The 25,722-nt window shown below is 40.8% G+C and overlaps 1 long non-coding RNA gene across 3 annotated transcripts in view; it reads right to left on the bottom strand.

Annotated features, from left to right (window-relative positions):
• Positions 1–405: 405 nt before the first annotated feature.
• The window catches only part of LOC130358065 (uncharacterized), a 66,107-nt gene continuing 40,790 nt past the window's right edge, over positions 406–25,722 (bottom strand). For 2 of the 3 annotated variants that reach the window (XR_008889395.1, XR_008889394.1), the window contains 2 exons: positions 4,327–4,448; positions 408–542 (listed from right to left, as the gene is read on the bottom strand). This is a non-coding gene — a long non-coding RNA (uncharacterized LOC130358065). Of the gene's footprint in view, positions 543–4,326; positions 4,449–25,722 lie in introns of all 3 variants that reach the window. The other variant, XR_008889396.1, reaches the window with a different exon arrangement.

The following is a 25,722-nucleotide window of genomic DNA, read 5'->3' as shown; positions in this document are numbered from 1 at the left end:
TTCCCTTACTGTCTACCCCGCATGCTGAAATAAAGAGACCACGGGATTGAAGTACCTGATATGTGCTCTGTCTTTTCTTTCTTTTCTGCTTGAGAATCACCCAGGAATGCCAACCAGGAGAAGCATACAAGACGTGTAGTTCAATTTGGGGAGCAAATAAATTCACACTCCATCAAGTATTGAGTCTCCGGCTTTTTGGAGCTGTATTCACTACACGATATATATATATATATATATATATATATATATATATATATATATATATATATATATATATACACATATATATACATATATATAATATATAAATAAATATATATATATATACATATATATATATATATATATATATATACTGCATATATGTTCTGATTTGTTTCATCCCTGCTTCTGTAGGTATCGCAGCTTCCACTTTCTACTTTTTCAAGGCCAGGCACTCTTCACCGTCCTAGCCACACTATGTGCAGGGACTCTGCTTTGACAGAAATCTGTGCTCCTGTACATGATTTGTTTGGACAATCTGGGAAACTTCTGAAACAAATCTGAAATTTAAAAGAGAATTTGTCAACTTTGTCTAATAAGATCGAATCTTGGGAGATTCACTTGTCTCTATATTTCATATGAAACGTATTAAACAATAGGTCATTTTCTGTCAGTACATTCCCTTTAATTTCCCACTGTGTATGCTGCATATGTCTTTGTACATGCTCGAAATGTGTCATAAGATAGAATGAGTGGGCGTCTAGGAGCTGAGAACTGCGCTGATTACTGGAAGGGGCTCACAACGCTCTGCGCATTACAGTTCCATTGATTTCAATTGAAATGCTAAAAGCTGAAGGAACCTCCTGCACAGGAGAAGGCCTTTATTCCTGAGATCCGTGGGGGGTCCAGCTCAAAAACACCCACTGGTGCGGTCTCTTGACATGTCTCAGCGGCATGACAGAATAAAACTAAAGCCTCGGAACATCTCTATTTTATTTCAGATTACGATAACATTTGCCATCTATCAGCTCTGGTTTTACAGGAAATCTGAAATGATCTGCAAAAAAAGTTTCTTGAATCCATTGCAGATATAATATCCCACGTAGGCTATAGTAATAGTGCATGAATGGATGTATTTTCCGCTAATCCCTATAATTAAAGAATCATGTTGTTATAGTCATTAATTAGTCTGTTAAATGGAAGAAAACAGCGGGAACCAAAAAGATTTTCACTTCAAACTCTTTCAAACTTGAAGTGTTAATGGCGAAAGTGAAATAGTGACACTCAGTGGCAGATATGTTAACACAGTGTTATTGTTTGGATTCCCATGTGGATCAGATTGTTGATCAAGTGTTGATTTAATTATATATATATATATATATATATATATATATATATATATATATATATATATATATAAGCTGTCAGCTCTCCTAAGATGCCTATTGTAGTAAATACCTGTGTTTGCCAAAAAATAACAATTCTGAAACATTGGCCCTTATTTACTAACTGAACGTAGCAAATGTTTATTAACTTTTTTGACCCATAAATTAGCTTTCTATCAGACCAAGAAATAGATGGTCAGAAAAGAACACACAAACAGCAACTTATAGGGGTATTTCAGAGGAAATAAAAATGTTTTCAAATCAACTGGTCCCAAAGTTAAACAGATTTATAAATTACTTCTATATAACAATCTTAATTATTCCAATACAGTACTTATCAGTATCTGTATATTCCAGAGGAAGTTGTGTAGTTCTTTCCAGTCTGATAACAGTACTCTCTGCTGCCACCTCTGACCGTGTCAAGAACTGTCCAGAGCAGGAGCAAATCCCCATAGTCAACCTCTCCTGCTCTCCACAGTTCCTGACAAAGACAGAGGTGTCAGCAGAGAGCACTGTTGTCAGACTGGAAACAACTACACAACTTTCTCTGGAGCATACAGAAGCTGATAAGTACTGGAAGGATTAAGGAAAGCTTTTGGCTGTCCGGGCATGCTGGGAGTTGTAGTTTTGCAACAGCTGGAGGCACCCTGGTTGAAAAATTCTGGCTGTTGCCATACATCCAGTCTAGTGAATGTGTATGGCTGAATCTAAATTTATTTTGTTCCTTCAAAGTCTAACAATACCAGCCAGCCTCATTTCTTCAGGTTCAGGTCTGAAGGTACCCAGCTCCTTCAGATAACACTGTTGATGGGGTACAAGGGTAATAATGCCTGGGTTAATGATTTTACAGGCTAACACAAGTGCCGGTTTAGTGATAAATGCCCTCTATCAGAAAACTTACAAATAAAAGACTATTTTGAAATAACCCCCCCCCCCCCCACCCCTTAAGATCCCTCATTCAGTAGCATAGCTATTGGGGTTGCAGAGGTCGCAGTTGTAACTGGGCCCCTAAACCACTATTAGGTTTACCACCTGACTGCACAGACTACTTGCAGGCTGATGCTGGCATTTAACTCGCAACGGCTATATTGTCAGTAAATTTACCTTCATGTTCAGGCAGCTCTAGGAAATATCACTCCTCTTCCTTTAAAGCTTTATCAGTCAGCCGTGGGATTGGAGGGCAGAGTCTAAATACCTTCTCCCCTAATTTTACTGGGTTTGAGAGGCAGGAAAGGGGAAGATACATGAGAAGGTGAGGTAGGAGAGGCTCTGCCAGTAATAAATATGATGCTGTGGTATTGCTCCATGCGGCTGGGACTGCTACTTACCATACCAGTGCTGTACTGAGAGGTTGAGTACCATAATACTGCTAAGCATTCCCAGCCTCCTGGAGTAAAGTGGAAACTTTTTTAACAGGGACCAACACTGTCAGGCCCTGTTGTTTTTTAGTTTATAAAGATAGTGTAATTTTCTCTTATTTTTTTTGTGTGACAATACGGGAGGTGGGTGGATTTTATGTGTGATAAATTAACTTTCGGGCCAAGTGTTAGTATTGCTACAGTTGTATTAGTTCATTTGTTGGGTTTGTTGACTGAATACATTGGCCCAGATTTGCAAATCCATTGATCACACTGGTGTCAGCAATTACCCTTTTAAATGCTGTGGCATTTGAGAGGTTCCATGACAGGATTGGTGCCTGTCAGCTCTCCGATCATCCTATCCCCCACATTGTGATGCTGGGTGCTGATTGGTTTCCATGGCAGTCTTATGAAGGCTAATCTGCCAATAAACTCTGCCTCAGGTAATTGCATAGCATTCAACAGTATAAGCAATCCAAACATTGCTTGCAGTTGTCCCCTGTAAACAAAATACTAAAAACATAACCTAATAAAAATTAATTTCACCCCACCTTTTCATTTAAGAAAAAAAAAAAAAGCATAAATATAAACAATAAAGAAATAAACTTATTTGGTATGACCATGTGTAGAATTGTCTTACTTATCATAATATGTAATTATTGATCCTATACAGTGAACAGCAACAAACAAAAAATAAATAAATACATTGATCATTTTTGGTCACATCATATATCAGAAAAAGAAATTATAAAAAAAAAGTCAAACAGCTCTATGTACTGAAAAGCAAAAAAAAGGTCAGAATAGCGTCAGCTCATTAAGTTTTATAAAATGTTACTTTTTAATAAAACAGTACAATAATAAAAAAAAAAATACTAGGTAAATATGGGTATTGTAATTGCACTGACCAACAGAAAAAAAGAAACATGTCAGATTTACCATAAAGGGCCACTGGGCAAAAAAACAAAAACAAAAAAAAACACCCCAAAATTGCTAAAATGTGTAAATTGCAAGAAAAATCATACTAACTTTTTCTTAGTCCAGTGTTGACTGTTCTTAGTTTCTTGGACAAAAAGCAGAAGGTGTACCAGATTCACGCACCCCTTCTACTTTTCATCATATTATGGACTAGTGTGGTATACCTACCTAGATTACCGTTTACCTCTCTGATGATGCCACTTATTATTTTGTGGCAGAAATGCGTAGGCGGTTATTGTATTTATGAATTTAAGGACAACTTGGTTGGCAGGGTCCAGCAAAGCCCGGTGTGTGCTGTGATTTAGTTTGTTTTATTTTTACCATAATTTGACCAAGTGTATCTTTATACTTAATTTGGTGTTGGAGTATTTCAGGCACATTTTGGTGAAGAAAGATTTTAATTGACTGTATTAAAAGTTATGATTTAGGCACACCCTGAGCCCCTTTTGGCTGTTCTTTGATTTGTACTAAATGCTGGGTATAATAGATGCTTAGCGTGGTCTAACGTAGGATCATGATCTGCTACTATGTTTTTTTGTTGTTACCCCTTCTGCTTTTTTCCCATAATAAAAAGTTTCTGTAATGCTGGGGCCGTGGAAAAATAGAGAAAAAACTTTTATACATACCCACACTCAGTCCCCTACTGATCCTGATGAAGCTCATGCTGATGCTCAGTGCATGACCTACCCATTTGGTAAACCCATCTGAGTGGGCATGTCCTGCTCCAAGCGCTTGTCATTGTAGCAGGCTGAAAAGAAAAAGCGAAAAATGGAAGCTGTAATAGGGCTAGCGGAGGACTGGGGTAGGTAAGTATAGTTTTTTTATTTGTTTGTTTGTTTTTTATAGCCCAAGCATGATATGAATAATTTTTCTGAAACACTGAAATGCCACTTTAGGCAGAAGTATAGATTTCCTGGCATAGAACGTCCAGTCCAGGGAATCTATTAACAGTAAACTGAGGATGCATAAAGAATCCATAGCTTTCCATCTCTTCCATTTGTTATCATTTTTAACTCCAGCATCTATTTTAAATACTAAAAGTCAACAGCTCACAAATATACATCCTCACAGTTAATAGTCGTTTGGTTCCCGGACCCTCATTTGTCTATAATAAGTCTCTTAATTAGATCCGTAGTTATAAAAGTGCATTTAAAATCTACTTCCCCCAGAACAAATCATTTTTCATTTTATTGCTGCATTGAAAGTTACCACTCCGTTGGCATATGATGTTAGTTTTTAAGATGCTATGTTTCTAAAACTCTCCTACAGCCTCATACAAAAAGGTTGACCAGAGGGTATTACTATTGATTTTGTGACTTTGCCAGGCAAGAGGAATTAAAAATAATTTACGCTTTGTACAACCTGCAGCATTGTCGCTTTTATGTACATATAAAATGGACCAGAATTGATTGTCGTAGCATTGAAATTAATAGAACACCGTCATGACAAGTACCTGGGTAATTTAATTTCACCCTGAAGGATTTAGAGGAAATGTAGTGCTTCATATATCCACTTTGCTGGGATGTTCTTTTGGATATCTGGAGGTTTGTAAGGCAAAAATTCAATCTTTCATTCCTCTTAATTAGCCTTAAAATTAAATAATGACAGCAATAGGGCATCTGTCAATGTTACAATGTAAGATCAACATTAACAATCAAACTAAGGTCAGGGGGTTAGAACTACTGTGTACTCCCTTGTGGACAAGGCATATTTCTGGAAAACTGTAGAGACTTTTAAGTCAATCGTGCTTGATAAAGACTGTGCACTTTAGAGAACCATTTTGCTGTTTGTGAATTCTTGTGTGGGGGAGTGGTGAACCGAATACTCCAGGTAGAGTGCACCAGGATCCCACAGACCGGGGCTTCTATCTTTGATGTGTTATCCTTAGGGTAAGTTTCCTATTAGATCGGATAATGCCTGAGCTAAATGAGTACTGATCTTATAAATCGGAGCTTGATTATAAATCCTATTACCTGGCTTACCCATCATATTGGGACGGCTGCACAACCGATAGCTGGATCATTTGTGCGGGTCTTTGCTGACCAAATAGGCCAATAATCGCCCCTGTGTAATAGGGCCAATAATCAGCTCTCAAGCAAATGGACATGTTGCTTGCAGGCTTCATATCACTCTGTGTAACAGGGTATGTTAGGTCTTGTTCACACAATGGAATTTTTGTGTGGAATTCCACACGAATATTCCACTGCAGCAGAGTCCCATGGATTTCAAAGGGATTCTGCTGCACTGTGCACACGACAAAATCGGATATCCTGATTCCAGACACTGCAGTAACAATAGACATGTCTATGCTTTGTTTGGCGTTTTCATGGAAATGCATTACCGTGTATGAGACAGCGCATTTCCAAGTGGTTCCAATGCCGGCATAACCTTTGGCTTACAATGAAAGAATGATAATTATTTGTGCCGGCCTGCCCACCCAGTACCCAGCCTGGCCTTCATAAACGAGTGCTGATATAGGAAATTGCCCCTTATTGGGCAGGGGTCAAGCTGTATAATACAGCCCTCAAAACCAAGCGATCGGTCAACAAACCTTGCTCTTTCATTAGCTGATTACTGACCCTATTACACATGGAAATATTGGCCTTTGTGCTTATAATCCCTCTCTCTAATAGGGCTTTAAGACATCAACCATATTAAAGGGGTACTCCAGTGTTTTTTTTTTTATAAACAACTGGTGCCAGAAAGTTAAACAGATTTGAAAATTACTTCTATTCAAAAATCTTAATCCTTCCAGTACTTATTAGCTGCAGAATACAACAGAGGGAATTATTTTCTTTTTGGAACACAGTGCTCTCTGCTGACATCTCTGTCAATTTTAGGAACTGTCCAGAGCAGCATATGTTTGCTATGGGGATTTTCAACTACTTTGGACAGTTCTTAAAATGGACAGAGATGTCAGCAGAGAGCACTGTGCTCGTGATTCAGCAGAGAGCTTTGTGTTTCAAAAAGAATTTCCTCTGTAGTATTCAGCAGCTAATAAGCCCTGGAAGGATTTTTATATAGAAGTAATTTACAAATCTGTTTAACTTTCTGGCACCAGTTGATTTAAAAAAAATAAAAATTAAAAACGCTTTCCACCGGAGTACCCCTTTAATTGCATTATTGCATTTGGTGAGCAAAAGCATTCAAGTTTTCAGCTGTACTTACAGACTTATCTTGATATATTTCATAAACAATAAACATTCTTAATAGAAGCTGGCAGGTCCCTTTAAAATATGCTTTACATTTACAACAATATATTTAACTCAAGGACCTGGTTTAATCCATGCCCACATCTGCCCGTACCTTGCATTCTTTAACTGAAATAATAACTTCCAAGTACAAAATCTGACCAGCAAGCCCGAAGTTTATTACAGATATTCTACCTGCTGCCCCACTGTTATGAATAGAAGCGATGACTTCCCTTCCAGCAAAGACTTAGCTTCAAAAGTACAAGTAATGGCTTGGGAATGTGTAATAGCATTACATAGTACATGCCAGCAATGTATAATCAGGCACTAGAGATTTAATTGCCTATGGCACAACATACTCTAAATAGAAAAGTGCCATGCTTTTTAATGTGAAAAATGGGAAATTCTAAGAACAATCTTAGTTTTTATTAGAACGTTGACGTACAAATATTACAAGTAATTTAGAAAGATTGTGTTTTTTTGTTTTCTATATGTTATGCAGAATAATATAATGGGGATAATTATCCTAAATCTATTAGCAAGAAACTATTTATGTTTTACTTGCAGCACGTAACCTTCTTACACTCAATTACCTTCTGTATGTGAGGCTCAGAGTCACTACTGAGAGGATTAGTAGCAATCGGGGCTCTGCTTTTGAGGCCCAAAGACTTCTACATTAAACAATGGCTGTAGAGCTACAGGAAAATAAGCACTTGTACTGGGTCTTTTGCTCAAAAACATTTGATGATTGGGGAACTCATGAGCAAACTTTTTATTAAAGGGATATTCCGGTAAAAACATTTTTTTTTTAATCACGTATGGGCAGGAAAGGAGTGCAACACTATTCTCGCCCACTTCCCCTTTGCCTGCCTACTTGCCTATACGCCCTAGGCAACAGATACACAACCACGTTGACGGACCCTACCTAAAAAAGTGAGGGGAATAAGGGTCAACATAACAAACTATAATACAGTCAAAGTCAGGATACTGTAAGAGAGCACACAAACCAACAGAAAAAATAGCTAAACACATACACACAATAAGTCACAGTCCACAAGCCGAGTCAGTACCAAAAGATCACAAAAGTGCCAAGTCGCAAAAACAGGAGAATGTCAGAGAGTGGAGCCAATGGGTCAGATATGCCAGAAATACAGGATACAATGTACACACAAGCTAGGAAAGGAAACTCTTTCGCAGGCAGGGTGTGAGAACAGACTGACAGTTTATATAGGAGCCAAGACAGGTGCTCCAATCAAGATCAGCTAACCAGTCCACACAGTGAGGTGTAACCTAGCAATAAAAAGTAAACAAAACAAACTGTCAGAACTGTTTAATCCTATGGGTTAGACAATATCCCACCTTTTAGGAGGGGCCACTTGACCCTTAAATTTGGGTTTGGGTTTGTGGATGAAAAGCAGATGAAAAAAGACAATTCATCCCAACTGTTTACAAAAAAGCTTACAATATTTTCTGGAACCCTATCGTACCTAACAACATGTCTTAAAAATAGATTAGCAAGAATTTTGTCAGAAGGGAGATTTTTCAGAGGAACAAGATGACGCTGTTTACTGAACCTGTCAACCACCACCCATAGAACAGTCTTTCCCTCAGATGGAGGCAGATCAGTCATAAAATACATAGAAATATGAGTCCATGGCCTATTGGGAATAGATAACGGACACAACTCTCCTGCAGGACATGTCCGAGGAGTCTTTGCTCGAGCACAAATTTCACAAGCGATAACAAAAGCCTCCACATCCCTGTTGACAGATGGCCACCAGAATCTCCTTTGAAGCAGTTTCAGTGTACCTTGAGTACCAAGATGACCTGCCAGTGGGGAACAATGACATTCTTCAATAATTCGATGAAACTGACTGGGTGCAAAGATTTTGTCTCCAGGAGTTTCTGGAGGAACCAAGCCTTGATTGTTCAATATCTCAGAAGTTAAATCTGAGAATACTGCTGAAATAACAACACCCTCTGGGAGTATTGTCTCTGGAAAAGAATACATAGGCTGAGAAGCACTGAAACTCCAAGAAAAGGCACCAGCCTTAACATTCTTAGTACCCAGACGATAAGTAATGATTACAGATGAGCGAACTAAAGCTGACAAATCCAAATTCATTATGAATTTTATGAAAAATTTGATTAGCAAGGAATGCTAATATCTCAGCAATTCTATTGCACAAGTTGCTTCATTAAACTCCATTTCGTGCGGTCCATGCTCCAGGGCATCTAAAATGGTGGATCCACATGTGAGGACATGGGGCAAGGAACTCTGGGAAGGCGGGAAGGAAAGGTGGGAACGCGGGTAGGTGGAATGACGCTTAATCACATGCAGGATGCAGCCAGTCACCCCTGTGATGTCGCAGCCCTATAAAATCGGCAGCCATATTGCTGCCAGTCACTTCATTCATTACACTGCAGAGAGAAAGGATGGACAGCCTGTGTGTGTGTGTGTTACACAGAAAAACTTTTTCCAGCAGTGTTTCACCTCCTAGTCACATCAGCGTTCTGGTGGACAGAGAGCCGTGCTTTTTTTCACTGAAAATAGTTTTTACTGCAGCCATTAACTGCCCAGTCACTTTCTACAGCAATGCATTACAGAGAGGGGCAGAGAGCTGTGTGTTGCCTCACACATTTCAACAAGCTGACTCAACTTCATAAACCTTAGCAGAAGAGGCAGGAATATTTTTTTTTCCAGTGCAATTCTGTGTTTTTGTTCCACAACAAATAATCTGCTGGCTATACTAGTCTGTAGACTGTATAATACCCAGCAGTCCATTCCTAATAATTTTTGACAGAGTGCAATTTTGCAATTAGTACACAGCTTTTGTGTGCTCCAGAACTCTTGTGTACTGCTGGTGTTGTGGAAAAATATGTTTTTTTTTTTATGAATACTCTAGCGCATTTTTCTGTCTTCATAAGTGCATACCACATACCTACATCTAAGTAGTGTACTATTTTGAAGCTGTTAATCTGTCAAGGGCCAAGATACTGTGAAAGGTCAGGCATAAGTAATCACCGGATGGTGTTGTACCTCAAATACTTTTTTAAGCGTACTGTAGCACATTTTTATGCCCTCAAAAGTGCATACCACATATGTACATCTAAGTAGTGTACTATTTTTTACCTGTTGAACTGTCAAGGGCCTAGATACTGTGAAAGTACAGCCAAAAGTTAGCAACGGCTGGTGATTTACACCAAGACGTTTTTTTAAGCGTACTGTAGCACATTTTTCTATCCTCATAAGTGCATACCGCATAACTACATCTAAGTAGTGTATAATTTTGTACCTGTTAATCTGTCAAGGGCCAAGATACTGTGAAAGGTCAGGCAAAAGTAATCACCGGCTGGTGTTGTACCTCAAATACTTTTTTAAGCATACTGTAGCGCATTTGTCTGCCCTCATAAGTGCATACCACATACATACATCTAAGTAGTGTACTATTGTTTATGTGTTAATCTTTCAAGGGCCTCGATACTGTGAGAGGCCTGACAAAAGTACTCACCAGCTGGTGTTGTACTAAAAATGCTTTTTTAAGCGTACTGTAACACATTTTTATGCCCTCATAAGTGCATACCACATACCTACATCTAAGTGGTGTACGGTTTTCTACCTGTAAATCTGTCAAGGGCCTAGATACTATAAAAGGCCATTAAAAACCACACACCTGCTGCTGTTCTAGACAAATACTGTTTTAAGTGTAGTGAAGCGTATTGTGCTCCCCTCATATAAGCACTAAGTATGTCAGGCAAAGAAATGCCAGGATGTGCACAGAGGAGTGGCAGAGGCCTTAATTCATCAGGTAGAGGTTGCAGCAGACTAGGGGCCAGTGGCAGCAGGAGTCGCAGCGAGAAGCCTGAGCTCCTGGGTCGCATCTCAACCAGCAACCCATCTGCTTTCTTCAATTGGTTAACATGGTCATCCACTTCATCACAAGTGACATCTGATACCCCCAGTCAACAGTTGGTGGGTTCCTCAGACACAACCCTCAGTCGGCATGGCTTGGGAGATGTCCCTGTCCTCCCATTGTCTTTGTCCTATGCTGTTCCCTTCCCCTAAAGAAGTATATTAAGCTGTGGGTTCAACTCCACTATTCAGTGAGGACAATCTAATAGAGGACAGTCAGCAGCTACTGGCCAGCCAAGAAGTAGAGAAGACATCCACCGCTTCCTCTGCTAGGCGGGCAAGTAGTGATGAGGAGAGTGACATGGAAGGCGATGTTGCCAGCATTCAGGGTCCTGAAGTAGACACTGTTGAGGAACCTGAAGAGGACATCAGTGACATGCAGACACAACTCGATAAGGGTGAAGCCGATCGCACTTGGGAGGCGAGTGCAGAAGGGGATTAATCATTCTCAGGAGAAGAGGGTTGCTGGTTGCCCGTGAGGCAGCCGCTGAGCCAGCAAGCTGGTAGCAAGGTTGGCAGTCAACATGGTGGCAGAAGTGGAAATTCTGAAGCCAAACGTGCCCGGCGGAGACCACCTACTTCATGGCAGCCTACCTTCCCGAGAGGTAGTGGAACAGGGGTTATTAGAGACGGCGGCAGTAGAAATCAATTAGTGCGGATTGTTGTTGGGAAAATCAGCTACTCGGCGGTGTAGCAGTTTTTCATCAAGCATCCTGAGGAGTTTAACATAGCCACATGCAAGATATGCATGCAGAAGGTGAAGCGTGGCCAGGGTCCCAATGTTGGCACCACTGCCCTGCGTCAACATATGCTTCGCCACCATGATGTGTCCTGGGAGAACCATGGCTTTGATGTAGTGGTACAGCCTGTTGCATCACCCAGTGGCATGCGGCTCCCTTTTTCCACCAGCCCAGGCTCCACCACCTCAGCCGAAGGGAGCTGTGTCATACCCTACTTCTGTCGTTCCAGATGCTCCTGCACCTACTACTTTTAGTCAGTAATTCTGCCAACAAACCATTGACAAAGCCATGTCCAAAAGATAACAGTATGCGCCCACTCATCCAACAGCGCAGAAACTGAATTTGCTCCTTTCTAAGTTGCTGGTACTGCAGTCCCTCCATTTTAAGTGGTGGACTCTGCACCTTTCAGAGAACTGATGGCTTGTGCCGAGCCAAGGTGGAGAGTGCAAAGCAGTCATTTCTTTGCGAAGAAGGCAGTACCAATCCTGCACAATTTTGTGGAAGAGAAGGTGGACCAGTCCTTGAGCCTGTCGGTGTGTACCAAAGTGCATGGCAGCGCCGACGTCTGGAGCTGTAACTATGGTCAGGGACAATACATGTCCATTATGGCCCACTGGGTGAATGTGATTCCTGCACAGCAATAACACCAACTTGGACAGGTCACGCCGATTCCTCCTCCATGCTCCTAGACCGTTTGCCCTGTGACAGTGTGTGACTCCGCCTCCTCATCCTTCACCGTGTCTTCATCCTCCACTGCCCAGACAAGTCTCAGTGCCCCTTTAGCATACTATGTGTGTAGGGCACGGCGGTGTCACACTGTTCTTCACATGGTTTTCCTTGGCAAGCCGAGTCACACAGGGGAGGAACTGCTAAAAGTCATTAGTAAAGAAATCGGAGCATGGCTTACTTCAGGAAAGCTGGAAATGGGAACCATTGTGACTGAGAACGGGAAGGTTGCACTGCGACTGGGAAGGCGAATCCATGTGCCTTGCATGGCACATGTGTTCAATCTGGTTGTCAAGTGGTTCCTGAAGTGTTCCCCTCATTTGCAAGACATCCTAACAATGGGAAGGAAACTTTGCATACACCGCAAAGCACACCCTCCATGAGCTGCAGCATCATAACTTAATCCCCCAACATAGTCTGATTTGTGACTTTGCCACATGTTGGAATTCCACCCTCCATATGTTGGACCGACAGTACTAACAGAGCCTTCACTGATTTCCTGATGATCCAAGTGGATAGGGGTACTCCCCTGTGTAACGTCAATGTGAACCAGTGGCTGCTTATATGTGACACCTGCCGTTTGCTCAGGCCCTTTGAGGAAGCCACATTATTAGTAAGTCGCCAGGATTACGGAATGAATAACGTCATTCCAATTCTTAATTCCTTACAACATGTGTTGGAAACGATGGCTGGTCAGGGCACTGGAGACGTGGTGCCTACATCTCACGGCCACATGAGCCCTGTGGGGGCTGAACTGGAGGAGGAAGGGGAGGGGCACAGTGGAGCACAGTTTAGGTTTCATCAAATGGGTGTTTTTTCTAGTAATCTGACAGGAGAGGAGGAGCAGGAGCAGCCAGAGGAGCTAGAGGGTTATGAGGAAGGTGAGACAGAGGACCCAGACACACCGTGGCAGTATGCAGTGGAGATGTAGGCAGGGAGTCACTCCAAGTCACTTGCACAAGCATGATGCATGCTCAGTTGCTTGCGTAGTGACAGCCGAATTGACACCATTCGGCAGTGGGATGACTTCTGGCTCTCCACCTTATTGGACCCTCGCTAGGGCTTTTTTTACACCCACTGACAGGGAGGACAAACTGACCTACTACAGAGGCATGCTATGTAGTTCATTGGCCGATGCCTATCGGCGCTATCGTCCATCCTCTCGCAGGTCTGACTCGGGGGGCCCTCTGCACTCACCTTCCACTGCCATGGCTGCTGGGGAGGGGTGGGGTGGCAGGAGTAGTACCAGCTCCATCAGAAGCAGCCTGCGTCTACAGTCATTGATGAGTACCTTTCTTCACCTGCATAGTGAAGCAACTCATCAGCACCAGGTAGACCTGGAGCAGGACCTAAACCAGCAGGTGGTGGCATACCTTGACATGCTAATGCCAACACACCTTGAAGATCCGCTGGACTTCTGGGCAGCCAAACTTGATTTGTTGCCGCAACTAGCAGAGTTTGCCCTGGAAAAGCTGTCCTGTCAGGCCAGTAGTGTGCTATCAGAGCGGGTGTTTAGTGCGGCGGGGGCCATAGTCACCTCAAGGGGAACTTGTCTGTCCACGAAAAATGTGGAGAAACTGACCTTTGTGAAGATGAATCAGGCATGGATCAGCCAGGATTTCCACCCACCAATGCCTGATGCATTAGAGTAGATTGACCATGGTGCCACACCAACACTTCACAAATATGGATAGTGCAAGATTTAAGGAGCTGCTCCCCAGTTACAAACATTCCTCCGCATCAGACTTTTTTCATCACCGATTACTGGTATTGCCATCCACCGCACCACTCTATCACCTGGTCACTTTCAGGACTCCTGATGCTGCTGCTGCCACCTCCAGGCTGTGCCATTCAGCCACTATATGGTCTCCTTATGCTTCGGCCACCTCCAGGCTGTGCCATTCAGACACTGTATGGTCTCCTCATGCTGCCACAAACTCCAGGCTGTGCCAATCAGCAGCTATATGTTCTACTCATGCTGCCGCCAACTCCAGGCTGTGCCATTCAGCCACTATAAGGTCTCCTCATGCTTCAGCCAACTCCAAGCTGTGCCTTTCAGCCACTATATGGTCTTCTCATGCTTCAGCCAACTCCAGGCTGTGCCATTTGGACACTATATGGTATTCTCATGCTTCACCACCTCCAGGCTGTGCCATTCAGCCACTATATGGTCTCCTCATGCTTCAGCCAACTCCAGGCTGTGCCATTCAGCCACTATATGGTCTCCTCATGCTTCAGCCAACTCCAGGCTGTGCCATTCAGACACTAAATGATTTACTGATGCTGCAGGGCATGGGACATTACCTAAAAATACTTTATGGTAGCATTAGCTATCATAAATCTTAATTTTCATTTTTAAAATTCATCTTTTAATCTTAGGGATTGTGAAGCTCGATTGTCTTCTCATGCTGCCGCCAGCTCCAGGCTGTGTCATTGTTCCACCATATAGTCTCCTTATGCTGTTGGCACTTTAAATTAAACTTTAAAAATGTTAATATATCTAAAATCTTCAATTAAAAATGTCTAAAATATATTTAAAGGGGTATTCCGTGCATAAACATTTTATCCCCTATCCAAAGGATAGGGGATAAGATGTCTGATCGCGGGGTGCCCACCAATGGGATCTCCCCCGATCTCCCTGCAGCACCCAAATTCTATCAGGGAGCTGTGTCTCCAGTTTCGGAAACCTCTGGGTTTTCATGGACATTGGACATGACGTGACATGATAGACATGAATGGAGGGGGCAAGGTGTGACGTCACGTCCCCAGTCCCGAAAACCTGGAGGTTTCCGAAACTGGAGATGCAGTTCCTGCATAGAATGTGGGTGCTGCAGGGAGATCGTGGGGGGTCCCAGCGGCGGGCCCCCTGCAATCAGACATCTTATCCCCTATCCTTTGGATAGGGGAAAAAATGTTTTTGCCCGGAATACCCCTTTAATCTTCTCTATTGTGAGGCCATATGGTCATATCAGGCTGTTGCCACCTCCAGACTGGGCCACTCTGCCACTATATGGTCTCCTCATGCTGCGGCCAATTACAGGCTGTGTCATTCTGCCAGATTATGGTCTCCTCATGCTGCTGCCAACTCTAGGCTCTGTCATTGTGCCGCCATGTGACTCCTTGTTAGATTGGGTTTTGTGGTCATACAGTATTAGTTCAAAGTAAACACTGGGACATTAAACTTGGCAATCTAATATAAATTTTACATTTAAATTAAAACAATTTGATGTCATCTTTTCATGACTGAGGCCCTATGGTCGTCTCCATCATATAATCTGTGGAATTATCACAAGAATCCAATGGAACAGCTTGGAGCGATAACAATTAACCATAACTGATTAAATGAGACATTTGCACTTTCATAGTCATGGGGGCTCTGAGACGCAGGGGCTGGAACAGGTGGTATCTCACATGGCGGACGACCGCCAGCTCGATGCTCACCAGAATGGGTACTCCAAAAATGTAAATAAATTCAAATAGAAATTAAATTAAAATTACATAAAAATCTCTTAATTCTCTTCAATTTTGACACCATATGGTCTCCCTGCTGCCACATCAACGCTCTGCAGCAATGACTCTAATAGCAATGCCTGTAATCTGCATGTCATACTGAATAACAGTATTATTTCACTAACACAGCACATTCCATATGCATGTTAGGACAAGGCAAAGGCAAAGTGCTCTACACCCCTATTGAGGCTCTGCGTAGGCCAGAAATAGCCGTTTTTAATAGTTATTTGCTGCAAATAAATTCAGTCCAAAAAACAAAAAATGTCTGAAAATTCAACGATTGGCAGAATCAAATTTTTCAAAAGTTCGCTCATCATTAGTAATGACAAAATTTAACCAAATAAAAAACAAGGCCCAGGTGGCTTGACGAGGATTGAGATGTTTGGCAGACTCAAGGAAGGTAACTTTTTGTGATCAATAATTACGGTAATCTGATGAACTGATCCTTCAGAGAAAATGCCTCCATTCCTCAAAAGGTTTTCACAGAAGGTGAATAGTTAGCTCGCTTAAAACTTAATTTTTAATAGTATTTAGTAATAAGATAAATAGTCCTCAAAGTACACAAATAATTGTAAATAAGTATAGGTGAAGAGATAGTTTGGAGTAAGGCGGGGTTCATCAGGGGATAAACATGTAGGAAAGAAAGTTAACAAAGATATGCAGCTGTAATACAATAACCGCCAGTTAGTGTGGAATATAGGATGTAAGGTCCGATAGGGACCACTCACTCAGACCCTCAAGTACCGTCCTTGATATGGGATGAATGACCTGGGTGGCCGTATGATGACGGCTAGTCCCCTCCTGGCAGCAGCAGCAGGGCGGTACTTGATGTTCTGAGTGAGTGGTCCCTATCGGACCTTACATCCTATATTCCACACTAACTGGCGGTTATTGTATTACAGCTGCATATGTTTGTTAACTTTCTTTCCTACATTTTTATCCCCTGATTAACCCAGCATTACTCCACACTATCTATTTTGGAGGGGGGGGAAATGCGTCGGGCTTAATTACTTTGTATTTGTGTATATTTACAAAGTTTACTCTTTGTAGGATTTTTAGCTCTAATAGGGAAAGTTTTGAGCCTTATATCACTTATCTGAGCTCCTCTTCACCTATACTTATTTACAATTATTTGTGTACTTTGAGGACTATTTATCTTATTACTAAATACTATTAAAAGTTATGTTCTAAGCGAGCTAACTATTCACCTTCTGTGAAAACCTTCTGTGAAAACCGAGTCAGAATCAAGCTATCTTATTTACTTTCAGTTAATTTTTTGCCTAGTGCCATTCCTCAAAAGCCCACTTAATTGCCAAAAGCTCTCGGTTACCAACATCATAGTTCTGTTCTGCAGCAGTAAATTTTCAAGAGAAAAAATCTGCTTTGCAAGTTAAAGGGGTATTCCAGGAAAAACTTTTTTTTTATATCAACTGGCTCCAGAAAGTTAAAGGGATACTCCGGTGATTTATTTATTTATTTATTTATTTTATTTGTAAATTACTTCTCTAAAAAAATCTTAATCCTTCCAGTACTTATTAGCTGCTGAATACTACAGAAAAAAATATTTTCTTTTTTGAACACTGTGCTCTCTGCTGACATCTCATCCCATTTTAGGAACTGTCCAGAGCAGCATATGTTTTCTATGGGGATGATTTTCTCCTACTCTGGACAGTTCTTAAAATGGACAGAAATGTCAGCAGAGAGCACTGTGCTCGTGATGTCAGCAGAGAGCTCTGTTTTCCAATAAGAAAATAATTTCTCTAGTATTCAGCAACTTATAAGTACTGGAAGTATTACGATTTTTTAATAGAAGTAATTTACAAATCTCTTTAACCCCTTAAGGACGCAGGACGTAAATGTACATCCTTGTGCGGTGGTACTTAACGCACCAGGACGTACATTTACGCCCTGTGCATAACCGCGGGCATCGGAGCGATGCCCGTGTCATGCGCAGCTGATCGCAGCCAGGGACCCGCCGGCAATGGCCGACGCCCGCGATCTCGCGGGCGTCTGCCATTAACCCCTCAAGTGCCAGGATCAATACAGATCCCGGCATCTGCGGCAGTGCCTGATTTAAATGAACGATCGGATCGCCCGCAGCGCTGCTGCAGGGATCCGATCATTCAGAACGCCGCATGGAGGTCCCCTCACCTTCCTGCTTCCTGCTCCCGGCGTCTTCTGCTCTGGTCTGAGGTCGAGCAGACCAGAACAGAAGATAGCCGATAACACTGATCTGTTCTATGTCCTGTACATAGAACAGATCAGTATTAGCAATCATGGTATTGCTATGAATAGTCCCCTATGGGGACTATTCAAGTGTAGAAAAAATGAAAAAAAATGTAAAAGTAAAAAAAAGTGAAAAATCCCCTCCCCCAATAAAAAAGTAAAACGTCCGTTTTTTCCTATTTTACCCCCAAAAAGCGTAAAAAATTAATTTTATAGACATATTTGGTATTGCCGCGTGCGTAAATGTCCGAACTATTAAAATAAAACGGTGAACGGTGTGAACGTAAAAAAAAAAAAGTCCAAAATTGCTACTTTTTTAATACATTTTGTAAAAAAAAAATTATAAAAAATGTATTAAAAGTTTTTTATATACAAATGTGGTATCAAAAAAAAGTACAGATCATGGCGCAAAAAATGAGCCCTCACACCGCCGCTTATACGGAAAAATAAAAAAGTTATAGGTCATCAAAATAAAGGGATTTTAAACGTACTAATTTGGTTAAAAAGTTTGTGATTTTTTTTCAACACAACAATAATAGAAAAGTATGTAATAATGGGTATCATTTTAATCATATTGACCTTCAGAATAAAGAACACACATCATTTTTACCAAAAATTGTACGGCGTGAAAACGAAACCTTCCAAAATTAGCAAAATTGCGTTTTTCTTTTTAATTTCCCCACAAAAATAGTGTTTTTTGGTTGTGCCATAAATGTTATGATATAATGAGTTATGTCATTACAAAGGACAACTGGTCGCACAAAAAACAAGCCCTCATACCAGTCTGTGGATGAAAATATAAAAGAGTTATGATTTTCAGAAGGCGAGGAGGAAAAAATGAAAACGTAAAAATTAAATTGTCTCAGTCCTTAAGGCCAAAATGGGCTGAGTCCTTAAGGGGTTAACCTTCTGGCACAAGTTAATAAAAGAAAAAGAAAAAAAAAACCTTTTCCACCGGAGTACCCCTTTAAACAGATTTGTAAATTACTTCTATTAAAAAAATCTTAATCCTTCCAATAATTATGAGCTGCTGAAGTTGTTTTTTTCTGTCTGGCAACAGTATTTTCTGCTGACATTTCTGCTTGTCTCGGGAACTGCACAGAGCAGAATAGGTTTGCTATGGGAATTTGCTTCTACTCTGGACAGTTCCCGAGACAGGTGTCATCAGAGAGCACTTAGACAGAAAAGAACAACTCAACTTCAACATCTTATAAGTACTAAAAGGATTAAGATTTTTATTAGAAGTAATTTACAAATCTGTGAATTCGGGTAGAAAACAGACATGGTGCACATCTACAATCTTGTATAATGATCTGATTGCTTCTCAGCATAATATCAAAAACTAACAGGTTGTTAGTATACATTTTTGATCAAAAAGTACAAGCCCACTCGCCACGTCAAGGCCACCCATCCAGAGTGGGTCCCTAACGTCCCTAGCATAAAATGGCGCAGCACCGGGCGGCGACCACCACCGCCGCGACGCCAATGCCCACAGGGGGGAACGACCCACTGGCAGAGCAGCCCCAATGCCACTTAAACCAGTCTATGGGCATATCACAGTGATCATCCCTCTCTGCTTCCAGCTTGTGTGGTGTAAAGAAGGCTCTAATACTACTGTGTGAGACTGGCGTGCAAATTTTCGCTTATGCTAATTTTTGTATATGCTAATTTTCGCATATGCTAATTTTCGCAAACGCAAATTTTCGCATATGCGATAATAAAACAAGAATATTACAAATATGTGAATTTAGTGAATATATGATGAATATTCGTCCATATATTCACAAATATTGGATAATTCGAATATGGCATATGCCGCTCAACACTAATGTGCACCTAAATGATTTCCCCGAATATCATTTAGGCGCTGGCGTTTGGAACAATTCAATTGTTCTTCTTCCGGATAGATTTTCTCTCCTGGGAGGACAATTTTCCTATCTGCACGGGTTCCTCAGAAGAGACATGAGAGACAGATAAAGAAGACAACATGGAGGAAGGAGAGTGAGAGACAGAAGAATGGACCGTTCATGTCTTCTCTCTCTCAAACGTCTGTCAAGTCGTACCGCTAAAGTCATGGCCTGATCTAATGAATCAGGTGATGGATAGCTTACAAGGATATCCTTAATATCATCAGATAGTCCTAGTCTGAACTGACATCTAAGTGCTGGATCATTCCAGCCAGATACTGTACACCATTTTCGAAAATCTGCACAATACTCTTTAGACATTCTTCGCCCCTGCTTAAGATTAACCAGCTGAGACTCTGAAAAGGCTGCACGGTCAGGTTCATCATAAAGAAGACCCATAGAAGAAAATAAAGAATCCACAGAACTTAAAGGGGTATTCCAGGAAAAAACTTTTTTTTATATATCAACTGGTTCCAGAAAGTTAAACAGATTTGTAAATTATTTCTATTAAAAAAATCTTAATCCTTTCAGTACTTATGTGCTTCTGAAGTTAAGGTTGTTCTTTTCTGTCTAAGTAATCTCTGATGACACATGTCTCGGGAAACGCCCAGTTTAGAAGCAAATTCCCATAGCAAACCTCTTCTAAACTGGGCGGTTCCCGAAACACGTGTCATCAGAGATTACTTAGACAGAAAAGAACAACTTAAACTTCAGAAGCTCATAAGTACTGAAAGGATTAAGATTTTTTAATAGAAGTAATTTACAAATCTGTTTAACTTTCTGGAGCCAGTTGATATATTTAAAAAATTTTGTTCCTGGATAACCCCTTTAAATCAGTCAATGGTTTTGGGACCATAGAAGGACGAATTTGACCCTTTTGCAAACTTGACTGAATATAATCTTGCATAGCTTCCCTTTCAGGACCATACCAATTATAAATTCGCCCCTTAGGATACTTGCCATCAGGTACAAGTTCAATAGCACAGTCATAATCTCGGTGTGGGGGCAAAGCAGAGGAGGCCTCCACAGAAAAAATGTCACAAAAATCAGGTAGATTACTTTGGGCCACACCGAGCGTTACAACACAAGTGGAAATAGATTGGTTAATACAATCAGAACCCCAATTGATGAGTTCCCCGGAGGACCAGTCAAAGACAGGATTATGTTTTCTTAACCAAGGTAAACCCAAATTTACATTTACTGACAAATTTTCCATAACAAAAAATGGGATTTTTTGATAAAATGCAACAGAACCCACCAGTAATCCCATAATCCCACCTCTGGAGGGGGAAGAATAAACACAACCCCCTGACAAAGGTGTGTTATCGACTCCAGCATTGGGAATAGGATTTTCCAACAATTTAAAGCGCAACTGTCATCAAATCTGGGTGCAATAACCTGGACACAGCCTTTGTACTGTGTGCAGGGGGTGTGTATAGCACCTGTGTGTCAATCACACAACGGTCCCAGCGCTGACATACAGGGGGTGGGCGTGGCGGGGTATGGCTTATCTCACGCCATGCCTATCCGACCGTCAGTGGCTTTGATCAAAAGCCTTTTTGGGGTCATGAAAGCCTGCAAATATTAGGTAAAAACATTGCTATCCACACCAACTGCACACAGTATAAAGGCTGTGTACAGGTTATTGCACCCAGATTTCATGACAGTTGCGCATTAAAGGGAAGATTCAAAGACTAATCAACAAATGCATTACCAGAAATATTTTTTAAAGAAAAAATATTTGGACTCGTAACAAGAGCTTGGAAGACATTTTCGGAGATACCTGTGCACTAGTGTTGCTCGCGAATATTCGCAATGCGAATTTTATTCGCGAATATCGCATATTTGCAAATTTGCGAATATTCTTGAATATAGCACTATATATTTGTAATTACGAATATTCGTTTTTTTTTTTTTTCCACAGAACACATCACAGTGATCATCCCTCTCTGCTTCCAGCTTGTGTGGTGTAAAGAAGGCTCTAATACTACTGTGTGAGACTGGCATGCAAATTTTCGCTTATGCAAATTTTTGTATATGCTAATTTTCGCATATGCTAATTTTCGCAAACGCAAATTTTCGCATATGCGAAAATAAAACAAGAATATTAAAATATGCGAATTTAGCGAATATATGACAAATATTCGTCCATATATTCGCGAATATTCGCTAATTCGAATATGGCCTATGCGGCTCAACACTAATGTGCACCTAAAGGATTTTCCCGAATATCATTTAGGCGCTGGCGTTTGGAACAATTCAATTGTTCTTCTTCCGGATAGATTTTCTCTCCTAGAACGACAATTTTCCTATCTGCACGGGTTCCTCAGAAGAGACATGAGAGACAGGTAAAGAAGACAACATGGAGGAAGGAGAGTGAGAGACAGAAGAATGGACCGTTCATGTCTTCTCTCTCTCAAACGTCTGTCAAGTCGTACCGCTAAAGTCATGGCCTGATCTAATGAATCAGGTGATGGATAGCTTACAAGGATATCCTTAATATTATCAGATAGTCCTAGTCTGAACTGACATCTAAGTGCTGGATCATTCCAGCCAGATACTGTACACCATTTTCGAAAATCTGCACAATACTCTTTAGACATTCTTCGCCCCTGCTTAAGATTAACCAGCTGAGACTCTGCAAAGGCTGCACGGTCAGGTTCATCATAAAGAAGACCCATAGAAGAAAATAAAGAATCCACAGAACTTAAAGGGGTATTCCAGGAAAACACTTTTTTTATATATCAACTGGTTCCAGAAAGTTAAACAGATTTGTAAATTACTTCTATTAAAAAAATCTTAATCCTTTCAGTACTTATGTGCTTCTGAAGTTAAGGTTGTTCTTTTCTGTCTAAGTAATCTCTGATGACACGTGTCTCGGGAAACGCCCAGTTTAGAAGCAAATTCCCATAGCAAACCTCTTCTAAACTGGGCGGTTCCCGAAACACGTGTCATCAGAGATTACTTAGACAGAAAAGAACAACTTAAACTTCAGAAGCTCATAAGTACTGAAAGGATTAAGATTTTTTAATAGAAGTAATTTACAAATTTGTTTAACTTTCTGGAGCCAGTTGATATATATAAAAAAAAAGTTTTTTCCTGGATAACCCCTTTAATTCAGGAGCAGATGGGGGTAAAGAGAATACCCATTCCTGGGGATGCCCTTGCAGCAGAGACATGAAAATTCCTACTCTGAACTTGTCTAAGGCAGAAATACAGCTTACAACTCTTTCTGAACACAACAAATTTATTTTGGTCACCAGGAAAGCGGTCAGAAAGATTTATTTTCAGTTCATTCGAAACAGCTGGAGGACTGACCACTGCCTGAACATTAGCTGATTCCTGAGCTTGAACCCTTTTGTCAAGAGACTGAACTAAATGGCCCTTATTTACTAAGAGTGGAGTGTAGGTTTCTTTGTGGGTTTTAATTCCCTACAATTAATTTCCCACTGTATTTACTAAGGTTTCCCTACATTTTCCACTTTCCCTACATTTTGCTTTTTTTTACACATGCTCAGATCTGTAGGGTTTTCCTCAGCTCAAATCCAACATATTTTATGTGGAAACCTTAGTAAATATGTTGTTTTTTTGCGAAAATGTTGGAAACACGTCCCTTTTCAGGACAAGAAGAGAAGAATGAAGACTTGGGGAGTCTTCATTTTAATATTTTTTTTTTTTCAAATACATGTTGTGTTTGTTTGTTTTCATTCTTATTTTTGGCTAAGTAATATAGTTGTCTGATAGAGGGGTTAAAACTAACCTCTCAATTATTTCCCCAGTACCCACCGGCACTAGGGGTACTGGGGATGTGACCGTCAGGATGTGGCCGTCAAAAATAACGGACCGAGACTGTTATTTTTAACATGGTAGCAGGCTGGTGATATTGCTGGGGAGGGCAAAATAAATGGTCCTTGCCACCCTGATGGTACCAAACTGCTACTTTCTTTTGATAACTTGTGTTTACCTGGGTGGGAATTACTACTTTATTTATGCACACAGGTACTCTACTTTCATTACCTATTTCTTCAACCTGGGCACAAGGTCTCAGTAAATAGCTAAATTGGAGCCATATCATACATTTGTCGTGGCTTTACAGTTATCCTCTACTGATGCAATGTGTTTGATTATTGTTTTCTGATCCCGGTATATTTTCCCCTGATGAACCCAACACCTCTGAAGGAAATGCGTTGGGACTGTTGTATGTTTCCCTCCTATCTGTTTAAATTTATTGGAGTGTATACATAACATATTTGTTGTGACTTAGTTTATCTTTTATTATTTTATACCTTAAAGGGGTACTCCACCCCTAGACATCTTATCCCCTATCCAAAGGATAGGGGGATAAGATGTCTGATCGCGGGGATCCAGCTGCTGTGGTAACCCAGACATCTGGTGCGGGATGACTGGTAATACGGGGCTGGGGCTTGTGACATCATGGTCACGCCCCGCTCATGACGTCATGTCCACGGACCCTCAATGCAAGTCTATGGGAGGGTGGCATGATGGCTGTATTATACATTTTTCATGTCTTTACAGTTATCCTCTACCGATGCAATGTGTTTGATTATTGTTTTCTAATCCCAGTATATTGTCCCCTGATGAACCAGACACCTCTGAAGGAAACATGTTGGGACTGTTGTATATTTCCCTCCTACCAGTTTTTATTTTGATTGGATTGTATACTAGTTAACATATTTGTTGTGCCCTAGTTTATCCTTTATTATTGTATACCTTAAAGGACCACTAGACATTTTATCCCCTATCCAAAGGGGCACCCCAGACATTCAGTGCATGGAGCGATCTTCGCTCCATGCTGGATGACTGGCGATGCAGGGCAGAGGTTCGTGACGTCACGGTCATGCCCCGCTCATGACTTCATGGCCATGCCCCCTTAATGCAAGCCTATGGGAGGGGGCCTTATGGTTGCCTCCCATAGACTTGTATTGAGGGGGCATGGACATGATGCTTTAGTTGCTATGTTACTTAGTTACTATGTAATTAACTTGTAACTTGATGTTCTTTGGAACAAAGTGCGCTCACGGCCAGCGTGTCTGGCCGTAGTGCAGATGTTACAATCCGTACTATAACCCGGTGTATTGGGTTATACAGCGGTGAACGGGTGAGCATTTTCCTTTGAGCAACAATCGGCAGACTGTTGAGGTTTTTAGTAACCATGGGAAACAAAAAAATGGATGACCAGGCCAACCATGAATGTCAGTAACACACTGGTGAGATTTTTTGTTTGTTTTTTATTATGGTTATTAATAACATATTCCATTGCTTACATTGGCAACAGCCTGTTTGTTATGTAATATTCTCTAATGAGGCCAACAGAGGATATGTGTTTAGACTACACTATGTTCAATATAGTAAGTTGTAAATAGCTCTGCCTTATTGGATCAATTATCAACAAAAATGATTTGGTAACCAAAAAATCTGAGGCAAGCAACATTTGGTACAAGGAATTATGACAAAAATGTAAAGGTAAACTTATTTCTAGTGTAGTGATAATTAGAAGAGCAAAATTATACAAATTATTGTTATTTTTGCAGCTCTTGATAGAAACAAAAACTGGACAATAAGAAAGAGACAACAAACAGATTGATGTCTGTGAATCTTGGCAATGAAAAAGGCTGCGGATGGCTAAGAAAACAAACAAGTGTTTCCTTGGCCAAATAAATCCCAAACTCTCAAGTGAAGTAAAAATAAATGGACTGAAGTTTTATCTAGTTATATAGAACTTAAAGGGGTATTCATGCATGAGAAAAGAATATTTAAATAAAACTATAGCCCAAGATATATAACTTTA

Source organism: Hyla sarda, chromosome 2 (assembly GCF_029499605.1).
Source record: "Hyla sarda isolate aHylSar1 chromosome 2, aHylSar1.hap1, whole genome shotgun sequence".
NCBI lineage: Eukaryota > Metazoa > Chordata > Amphibia > Anura > Hylidae > Hyla > Hyla sarda.
The sequence above is the reverse complement of the archived record's forward strand: the minus strand, read 5'-3'. Positions and strand labels throughout refer to the sequence as shown.